General features: G+C 37.9%; 2 pseudogenes; one reads left to right on the plus strand and one right to left on the minus strand.

Annotated features, from left to right (window-relative positions):
- Nucleotides 1-1,030: 1,030 nt before the first annotated feature.
- LOC134912647 (5S ribosomal RNA) lies at nucleotides 1,031-1,149 on the minus strand (annotated as a pseudogene).
- A 2,042-nt stretch (nucleotides 1,150-3,191) lies between these two features.
- Nucleotides 3,192-3,310, plus strand: LOC134912420 (5S ribosomal RNA; annotated as a pseudogene).
- The last annotated feature ends 7,552 nt before the right edge of the window (nucleotides 3,311-10,862 follow it).

Here is a 10,862-nt window from a genome sequence, read left to right on the forward strand (position 1 = left end):
CCTTGCCACTGCAGGGTAGTGAATGGCATATTGCCAATTTTATGTTTCTCTTCAGCTAACTTTAATTTTTCTTTTCACCTTTTAAATATTTCTTCTTTGACTTTACACACCCTTTACGACATTGGTCATCTGCCTTAGCCGGTGACATTGAAAGAATTGCATTGTTGTCATGACTAGTGGCAGCAGCTTTAGCACTAGTAGTAGTAAGTGGTTCCTGATCTTTCACTTGTTTTACCTCCATTTCGCATGCACTCAGTGACTGAGTGACGCAACAACTGTAATATATTTTTTACACTGGATCACACACAGAGGATATATAGCAGTAGTGTACGGCAGTACTGGCAGTCATCACTGAGTGATGCACCAAAAGAAATATTTTTTTGCTCTGGATTACACACAGAGGATATATAGCAGTAGTGTATGGCAGCCACAGTACTAGTAGTCAGAGTGCTCCACGAATAGAAATATATTTTTTCTCTGGATCACACACAGAGGATATATAGCACTAGTGTACGGCAGTACACAGCCCCTTATAGACAGAGAACAACACCTGATCCTATACACAGCCACAGTATGCTATATGCAGTGCACGAAAAATTACGGAGAAAAGAAGATTCTTTTGTGGGCGCACTCTTTAGCTTGAAATGAATTTTAAATAATAGTCAGAATAAATTAAAAGTTTAAATTTTAATAATTCAACAAAATTAAGATAACAAGTGGTTCATAAAAAAGATAATGGTCAAAGAAGATGATAATATATTCAGATAGTACAGAGTACTTGATACACAATGAAAACTAAATTCCGGCTGATAGAAGAGATTCTGAGTGTTTATAAACAAATTGTTTAGATTTTTAAACGGCACGTTCTACTAATAGACACCACATTGTGACATGTTCCTTGTCAATGTCAAATTTATACAAAATAAAACAGTCCTGATGCTGGTTATTCTTATCGATAGTAAAGGGTGGAAGGTAAGGTGGCAGTGCGAATCGTCTGTCAGTGTTAGACACTATAAGGCTAAACCAATGGGCTCTACTAAACTGAGTATTCCTCAATGGTCACCCATTTGAGTACTGACCCAGCCCAACACTGATTAGCTTCCGAGATCAGACGGCTTCGGGCATTTCTAGTGTGGTATGATAGTAGAGGAATTGAACAATAATTGGGAGCTCTGGAATCACTGATGAGAGTTCACGAAATTACATAGTTATTTAGAACAGATATCAGAGGTAGAGGAAGCCAGATGGATCTGCTGCCAATGTTAGACAGGTGCTTAGCCCTGAATCAATGGTGAGAGTCCACGAAATACAGAGATGAATGAAAATAGATAAAACTGCTTGAGATTTTGACAATGTTGAAATTCAGAAATTGGCAAGACATAAAATGTCAGAGAAAGCTAAACAAAATCAAATATAGAAAGGAATGACAATGTAACCAGCAGGCTGTAAAAAAGTATCCAACTGCAGGATGTTAGATGTTAGAAGGAAACAATAAGAATAACAAGGAAATGTAGCAAATTTACAGTGGTATATCTTAAAACAGCAAGTGTATAAGGGTTTGGATCAAATCCCAGCTATTATCCTAATGTATATACAGTAAATAGTAAATTAGGATATAGAGTACAAGAAATATTGTGGATGTTCATGTAACTGTAATGCTGGAACAGGTTAGCTGATAACCTGGAAAACCATAGAATTGACTTTAATCAGACAAAATATTTTTTATGAATTATACCATCCAGCATAATAAATGACTGTGCAATGACAGCAGGTCATTAACTACTGATAAGTATCTTGTATTCAAAATAATGAAATACAAATACAAAGATGAAAAGAAAGCTGATATTACCGCGCTGGGTATTGTGCTGAAAAGACCCCTTATATAGTCCTGTGAAGCCGTCCCGTGATTACAGGTGCCGCTGGCTTGGTAGAGACCCCGGTGTCTCGATTAGTGAGGGAGGGGAGGGCCCGGGCGCCGCCGGCCTGGCGGGGACGATCGCGGGTGCGGGAAGCCGTCCACTGCTACAACGGAGACGGAACAGTCAGAGGAGGCGCTGAGTACACTGATGCTGAGGAACAACCGTGGCTTCTATCAGTCAGAGAAAAAGGGTGATGTCGGAAGACGCGTTTCACCCGTCCACCGGGCTTGGTCACTTCCTTCAGGAAGTGACCAAGCCCGGTGGACGGGTGAAACGCGTCTTCCGACATCACCCTTTTTCTCTGACATCACCCTTTTTCTCTGACTGATAGAAGCCACGGTTGTTCCTCAGCATCAGTGTACTCAACGCCTCCTCTGACTGTTCCGTCTCCGTTGTAGCAGTGGACGGCTTCCCGCACCCGCGATCGTCCCCGCCAGGCCGGCGGCGCCCGGCGCCCTCCCCTCCCTCACTAATCGAGACACCGGGGTCTCTACCAAGCCAGCGGCACCTGTAATCACGGGATGGCTTCACAGGACTATATAAGGGGTCTTTTCAGCACAATACCCAGCGCGGTAATATCAGCTTTCTTTTCATCTTTGTATTTGTATTTCATTATTTTGAATTCAAGATACTTATCAGTAGTTAATGACCTGCTATCATTGCACAGTCATTTATTATGCTGGATGGTATAATTCATAAAAAATATTTTGTCTGATTAAAGTCAATTCTATGGTTTTCCAGGTTATCACCTAACCTGTTCCAGCATTACAGTTACATGAACATCCACGATATTTCTTGTACTCTATATCCTAATTTACTATTTACTGTATATACATTAGGATAATAGCTGGGATTTGATCCAAACCCTTATACACTTGCTGTTTTAAGATATACCACTGTAAATTTGCTACATTTCCTTGTTATTCTTATTGTTTCCTTCTAACATCTAACATCCTGCAGTTGGATACTTTTTTACAGCCTGCTGGTTACATTGTCATTCCTTTCTATATTTGATTTTGTTTAGCTTTCTCTGACATTTTATGTCTTGCCAATTTCTGAATTTCAACATTGTCAAAATCTCAAGCAGTTTTATCTATTTTCATTCATCTCTGTATTTCGTGGACTCTCACCATTGATTCAGGGCTAAGCACCTGTCTAACATTGGCAGCAGATCCATCTGGCTTCCTCTACCTCTGATATCTGTTCTAAATAACTATGTAATTTCGTGAACTCTCATCAGTGATTCCAGAGCTCCCAATTATTGTTCAATTCCTCTACTATCATACCACACTAGAAACGCCCGAAGCCGTCTGATCTCGGAAGCTAATCAGTGTTGGGCTGGGTCAGTACTCAAATGGGTGACCATTGAGGAATACTCAGTTTAGTAGAGCCCATTGGTTTAGCCTTATATTGTCTAACACTGACAGACGATTCGCACTGCCACCTTACCTTCCACCCTTTACTATCGATAAGAATAACCAGCATCCGGACTGTTTTATTTTGTATAAATTTGACATTGACAAGGAACATATCACAATGTGGTGTCTATTAGTAGAACGTGCCGTTTAAAAATCTAAACAATTTGTTTATAAACACTCAGAATCTCTTCTATCAGCCAGAATTTAGTTTTCATTGTGTATCAAGTACTCTGTACTATCTGAATATATTATCATCTTCTTTGACCATTATCTTTTTTATGAACCACTTGTTATCTTAATTTTGTTGAATTATTAAAATTTAAACTTTTAATTTATTCTGACTATTATTTAAAATTAATTTCAAGCTAAAGAGTGCGCCCACAAAAGAGTCTTCTTTTCTCCGTAATTTTTCATGTTCTTATACTGACTCAGGGTGCACCACCAAGCAATATTAGAATTAGAAAACATTGTTTTCTTGTATCATTTATTTTGGTTGTAGAATATCATTTATTTATACTCACTATATCCTGTGCGGTAGTCCCTCCCTCCTTCGTATATGCAGTGCACTGTCTACTATGCAGAGCCCTAACACAGTGACAGTCACAGCACACCTACACAAGCAGCACCCTAGGTTAACTCAACTCTTCTGCTGCTACCCCTCTGCTCTCTCCTGCCCCCCTTCCCTAATCTGCCTATCCGATTACAGCACAGAATACAACACAGAAAGAACACATCCTTACTGTGCACTCTGCAAGTCCGGAGTGAAGATGGCGCCAATCACAGGGACTATATATAGAGATGATGACATTTTGCCTCATTTCTGGATCCAAGTTAGTTGCAAAAAACTGAGCCTGACTAGGATCCGGGCTCGGATCTCAAAGTTTAAAGTTCGAGGGGGTTCGGTTCTCAGAGAACCTAACCCGCTCATCCCTACTTCATATACATGATAAATGCCAACATGGTCACTCTCAACATACTGAGCATGCCAACATCCTGCATATTGACAGTTTGGCCCTGTTGGCAATCTGTTGTTGACCTGATGACTGTCAACAAGTCATACAATACCTGCAAAGAGTCCTTAATAATTTCATAGCTGAATGTGCTGGTGCTCTTTGTTTATGAGGAGCTATTCCTGTGTAAAAAGTAATGTTCACACATGTGTTTCATTCTTTATTTCAGGCATGGTATAGTAAATGTAAAGCATCATACCAGACAGTAGTACATCAATGTTTCGGTCCAAGTGTGGACCTTTGTCAAGATTAACAGATAGTGGACAAAACCAAACTATATACCCCATGAACTCCCACCCACCAATTAGAAAACAGCCAACCCCAACAGTGCACACATTATAGTGTATCAATCATGATAAAACAATCACAAGTGTCACAATATTATTATCACAATATTATTATTAAAGTGTCACCATTATTATCAACACATGATGTGCATGCCATAATCCCCACTTGTCCGGCATCGCCACTGTCCTACATGCTGACCATGGCATGTGTTCCACCACCATCAGCACTTCCTATGAGTGGAACACACTTCCGTTAACGAGACCCGGAAGTGTGTGCTCCTCAGCAAGCACCAGTGCGCTCCACTGCTGCCAATAACGAACCAGCATTAAGCACCTACAGTATACACGGAGGTCATAAGGTTCAGAACAAGTAGCCTCAGTATTTATGACAAAAACCAAGGCAAATAGTATAAACATCATATAGAGCATAAGATCATACAGTCACCAGTGTAATAAGCAGCCAAATAGGAATAATTAAGTTAAGATCTTAAATTGAAAAACACCTCTCACAACTCAATTGCGCAAAGCTTGTAGGGGCTACAGCATACATCAGCAGTCATGTTAATAACCCCAAATGGTCAAAAGTTAAAAACCCTAAAACAATATATCTGATATTAATCCACTCACAGCATGAGTCACAGTAATAATGTCAATATTGTAAACTGCATCCATATTAGAATTTACTTTAGTATCTAAATAGATAGACATTTCATTAAATACAGTGTTATAATGAAAAAATAGCCACAGGCTGATTATAAAGAATACATCCAGATCTTAGAAAGAAAGCAATGAAGTCAGAAAAAAATGTAAAAAAAATAAAAATGAGAAATGAAAAATAGAAAAAAAGAATCCAGAAAAATTCCATATTGGATACCATCATTAAGGCCGTGTGATCATATAGTGTCCAAGTGATAGATCCAAGCTGATTCATGTTTTAAGAGCATCTTTGGATGGTCACCACCCCTTCTGGGTAACTCCACCCTGTCAATCACCATATACTTTAATGATGCTAATGAATGATGAGCCTTTATAAAATGTCTTGCAAAAGGCTTGTCAGTGCTCCCACTTTCCAGTGCCATTCTAATAGATAGATGGTGGTTCGCCATTCTTTCACGAAATGGGCAAATGGTTTTACCCACATACATCAGGGAGCATGAGCAGATCAATACACTGTATATATAATGAAATCAGAAGTATACGTCAACCTGTGTCAAATATACACCTTCTTTCCTGTGTGGGGATGGTAAAAAAAACTCACCAGACATCATGCTCCTACATGTGGTACAATTTATGCATCTAACTTTTTAGGTTGTAACCACATCGTTGGTGATTGTACAGGAAATCTGATTGCATTAAGATATCTTTCAAATTCCGTGCCCATCTGAAGCTCAGGAGTGGTTTATCAGGTACATTTTTAGCAAAAATTGGATCAGTCTTGATCACTGACCAGACCTCTCTTACAGCCTTATGTATAATTGGTCCCGCAATGTCAAATGCGGCGGTGACCACAAAGAGGTTTTCCATCTTCTTTTTATTTGGGTTTCCCTTGGTAAAAATATTTTTCGCCTTTGTTAGACATCTATTGATAGTTTGTTGACTATAACCTCGAGAGGAAAATCTAGATTTAATGTAATCCAATTGGTTCTGGGCCATATGTACATCTGAATTGTTTCTTAAAACTCACGAAAATTGGTAAATTGGTAAATTGTGTTTTAGTGGATGGTGACTCTCAGAGTGTAATAAGTATTATGATCCATTGTTTTTCTAAGCAATCTGTGGCCATACCCCAGTTCAGTGGTATAGACTTCCATGTCTTGTTAACGGAAGTGCGGGCCACTCATAGGAAGTGCTGACGGTGGTAGAACGCATGCCACGGTCAGCATGTAGGACAGTGGCGATGCCAGACATGTGGGGATTACGGCATGCACAGCATGTGTTGATAATAATGGTGAGTGTATTGTGATTGTTTTATCATGATTGGTACACTATAATGTGCGCATTGTTGGGGTTGGCTGTTTGCTAATTGGTGCGTGGGAGTTCATGGGGTATATAGTTTGGTTTTGTCCACTGTTAATCTTGACAAAGGTCCACACTTGGACCGAAACATTGATGTACTACTGCCTGGTATGATGCTTTAAATAAAAAAAAAACTGCATTAAGAAGACTGGTGAGTGCTTCTACTTTTTTCATTACTACATTGGATGGGTGAGCATAATGGTTCCCATTAATGGATGCACCCCAGCAGTTTTTAAATTTACATGAGTGTGAACCATACGCTTCTTTTTTATTTATAAAAAAAATAAAGGAAGGAAGGAATTTTATTTCCTTCTTTATTCTTTTCAAACTCTTCACAAGTTCCCTTGTGTGATCTTTTTATCATTATTATAATTCCATTTCACTTATCTTTTGTACTAGCTACAATTGTAAGTAGCTATTCTTAATACAGTATGCTGCATTAATTAATGTCTATTTAAATGAAACCTTAATATAGAATAGAGATGCATTCCAACAATGTCCTTTGGTTTGACTATGTACTATGGGGGTAATTCCAAGTTGATCGCAGCAGGGTTTTTGATAGCAATTGGGCAAAATCATGTGCACTGCAGGGGAGGCAGATATAACATGTGCAGAAAGAGTTAGATTTGGGTGGGTTATTTTCTTTCTGTGCAGGGTAAATACTGGCTGCTTTATTTTTACACTGCAATTTAGATTGCAGATTGAACACACCCCACCCAAATCTAACTCTATCTGCACATGTTATATCTGCCTCCCCTGCAGTGCACATGGTTTTGCCCAATTGCTAACAAAAATCCTGCTGCGATCAACTTGGAATTACCCCCTATGTTTGTTGTAATAGTACCTTTTATTAACCTAACATCCACACTCATTATATACTCCCATTTACAATTGCAGGGCTTTCTTAAGGGTGCAACCTCTGTGGAATGCCCTACTATGCACAATAAGACTCTCCTCTAGTTTCCAAACATTCAAGTGTTTCCTGAAAATGCACCTCTTCAGGCAAGCTTATCAAATTCTGGAACTGCTCACATAACCTTCATAAGATTTCCTTACCAGTTTCATCCCCACTGTACAGTCCACACATATACTCACATATTTTCACTTTCTTCACTTTCTTCACTTTCCCTCTCTCATGGCCCTGGTTCATTATCGCTGGGTGGCCATATCATGCAGCCCACCAAGAACCTTTGCAATCTGTTGGACAATTAAGCAATAAATAGCACCTATACTTGTGTATCAATGCATAATTTCCTATACATTGTAGGTTTGTTAATAGGGCCTTTTTACCTCTATGACTGTTATTACCCAGTTTTATTTATCATTGTTATTTCCAGTTATAAAGTGCAACAAAATGTGCTGTGCTATGTAAGAAACTTCTAATACTGTAAATAATAAATAACTTATATTAGCCTGCACAGCATGACACTACTTGAAATTACATGCAGATGTTATATACACAGTTTGGTAAACGTTTTTACATTATTCCCATGTCCTGTGTACACTGAAATTCAGATAGTTTTAAAATTCGAAATTATTTCAGCCATGCCTCTATTTTTTATTATTCCCTAAAATATTATTTGACTTAACCTATGGAGAAACAGCAGTATAGTTTACATAACTTATCTGAATTAACTGTGATTTATTTAAACTGGGATTACAGTATTTTTATATGTAGATATAGATACCCCTTGGATTGAAAATGCTAAATACTGTATATTTATAACATTCAAGAGTGACAAATATACTGTACAAAACGAACTGATGTAGCTTTTCATTTAATGAAGTTACTTTATAAAAGATTATAATTTTTGCTAAATTGTTCATATTTATAATATATGGTATTTGAGAGACCAATTAACAGATAACAAAATTGGATCAAATATCTCTCAAAACATTGAATTTGCAAGATTGGTACCCTCTGGATGTGCATCAGAGATGCTCAGTTTTAGCATACTAATGCTTAGCTGGAAATGTCAGAAACAATTACTCATTTCACAGATCTAGCTTTATATTATAATTTTAAACCTACAGTACATTTAGCTATTTCAGGAAATAATCCAAGTATATTAAGTATTTCATCATATTTTATCCATTGCTTTGCAGTTTAAATATCATCTTGACTAAGATTTTATCTCAAGCCAAGACTTTGGATTCAGAAGCCTACACGCTTTCAATTTATTATTACTTTAATATCTAAAAACATGATATTGTAAATATGCAGATTATAAAAAGGAGAGGAAAAAGTGTTTTAAGAAAGTTAAAAACATAAACAAAAATTATGACAAAACTTAAAGAAAATGAAGATTACATAATAAAAAGAGATGACATGAGGAATAAAGACAGAAATTTGTAGAGAAGAGAAAAAAGAAGAAAAACAGAAATAGCATGTTAAAGATAGCGTTTTATAGGATTATTAAAAATGAGAATATATTATTTGTGCTGTTTGACTTTAAATAGTATGTTATGTTGATTTATGGTAGAAATTCCAAATAATTACATTTGTATTCTATGATATAACAACTTTAATGTAAAAGTGCAATAGGTTCTATATATGTTATAGCTACAGTGTATAAATATATTTTAAATAAATAAATTATCTTGCTTTCTGTTTAAAAAATAGAATACTGAAGAACATTTCTGCACCTTTTTAATTTCTGATCTCATCCCATCCTTAATATCCATATCCCTAACAATGAAGATGTCACCACTATCACATGACCATGTGAGTCTTTCTTCCAAATAAAGCCAAATTTTAAGGTTAGATGTTTTGTCATCACTGGTGACAGCATCAGTGAAAAGCATACCAACACAAAAGAAACAGACCAGTTGCTTCCTGTTTGATAAAAAACAAAATGCTGCTCTCTTGCAAAGTATTGATTGCTGAAACCCAAAAGAAAAATGTTCTAGTAAAAACTAAAAGAAGTGAGAGCACAGAACGATTGTATAGCACAAAAAAAAATATTACAAATGTTAATAGATAAAAGAATTCATGGAAAAGCATATACCAGTAAAAAAGCCAAATGGACAAAAAAAAAAGTGAAAAATTAAAGACCATAGATGGAAAAAGCGCTTATGTATGGTATGTGCTGAAACACACTACCCGGCTTTTGCCGGCCGGGAAAAAGCCGGACGTCTTTTTCCCGTACCGGCATTGTAGTTAACAGTGTGAGGGCTAGGGTCCCTTCACACTGCACGGCCCCGGCCCGGCTGCCGGGTTGCAGCCGGGTCTCACCACTGGAAGGTCCGGCGGCCGGGCGGCCGCCGGGCCGTCTTTGGAGCAAGTAAACTATGTGTGTGAAGGGGAGCTTTCACACACAACGGTTTTTTCTGAAGCCGTGTCTGATGCTGCACATGCACACAGCATCACACACGGCTCAAAGCCGTCCTGTGTGACAGACACTGCCGGTTTCTCCCGGATGGCAAAAAGCTGGACAAAGTTTGTCCGGCTTTTTGCCATCCGGGAAAAACCGGAGTGTGTGTTACAGCCTTATGTCTCTGGGGATCATGTATGGTTCAGGAATTGTAATAAGGAGCACACATTGCAGCTTTTTAGGAAAGTCAGTGTGTGAATGAAACAATGTCAACTAATCCCAACAGGTATGACACAGTATCAAATTGGTCTCCTCCGAATTGTAAAAGTGTAGCTGAGCTTATAATTACTGAATGCTATTTAGTACTCACAATTTCAAAGTGATACCTTAAAGCATTTGAAAAGCAGCTCCTTTTATCCCAGGTAGGTTATGACTGCTAGGTTGACAAAATGTGCATGAAAGTGGAGAGTGCTAATGTGCAGACTCCTTATTGCTACTCCTAGAGGGAAGCTTCATTCATTGTACCAAGATGGCCACCATGGCTACTACTGGGTGTGTGCAGAGCAATATTGAGACTGTGTGAAAGTGTGAAAAAACAATATAGGGAGTACTACTGGCGCAGGGTCCTTAGAGATTCAAGATAGCCCTTATTTATAGGGTGATGTTAACCTTAAGATTAAGTCATAAACCAATGGGATGAGCATCCACAATATTTTGGTGAATGAAGTACAATTAATTTATTACATAAAAATAAAAACACAAATACATGAAGTAGATATGTACAAATTCACATTAAAAATGTGCAATGATATCAAACAGATATGTGCACAGTAGGATCTAAAATTTCCAATAAGGTGACTTGTGCTTAAAAAGGGAAGGTGGTCTCTCACCAAATCCC

This window comes from Pseudophryne corroboree, chromosome 4 (genome assembly GCF_028390025.1).
Source record: "Pseudophryne corroboree isolate aPseCor3 chromosome 4, aPseCor3.hap2, whole genome shotgun sequence".
Taxonomy (NCBI): domain Eukaryota; kingdom Metazoa; phylum Chordata; class Amphibia; order Anura; family Myobatrachidae; genus Pseudophryne; species Pseudophryne corroboree.